The sequence below is a fragment of the Merops nubicus genome, unplaced genomic scaffold (assembly GCF_000691845.1).
Source record: "Merops nubicus isolate BGI_N331 unplaced genomic scaffold, ASM69184v1 scaffold48945, whole genome shotgun sequence".
Taxonomy (NCBI): Eukaryota; Metazoa; Chordata; class Aves; order Coraciiformes; family Meropidae; genus Merops; species Merops nubicus.
Genome location: NW_008611234.1, coordinates 4,012 through 4,292, shown reverse-complemented (window position 1 = coordinate 4,292; position 281 = coordinate 4,012).

The following is a 281-nucleotide window of genomic DNA, read 5'->3' as shown; positions in this document are numbered from 1 at the left end:
CCGGGGCACGGGCTTCCTCTCGCCGCGTTCCTCCGAAAGGGAGAACCCGTGTTCCTCCTTTGCTGGTTCCTTTCCGATCTCGATGCGGGGCAGTATTCCAGGCTCTTTGGAATAGCAGTTCTCTAGGGTCCAGTGGGACAGTGTAACAGGTTTCATGGCATAGTGGTTCCTTTCAGATTTTGATGTGAACGGTATTTCGGTTTTTTTTGGAATAGCAGTTCCTTTTTGATCTCGTGGGACAGTGTTCTAGGTTTTATGGGGTAGTGGCTCCTTTCTGATCT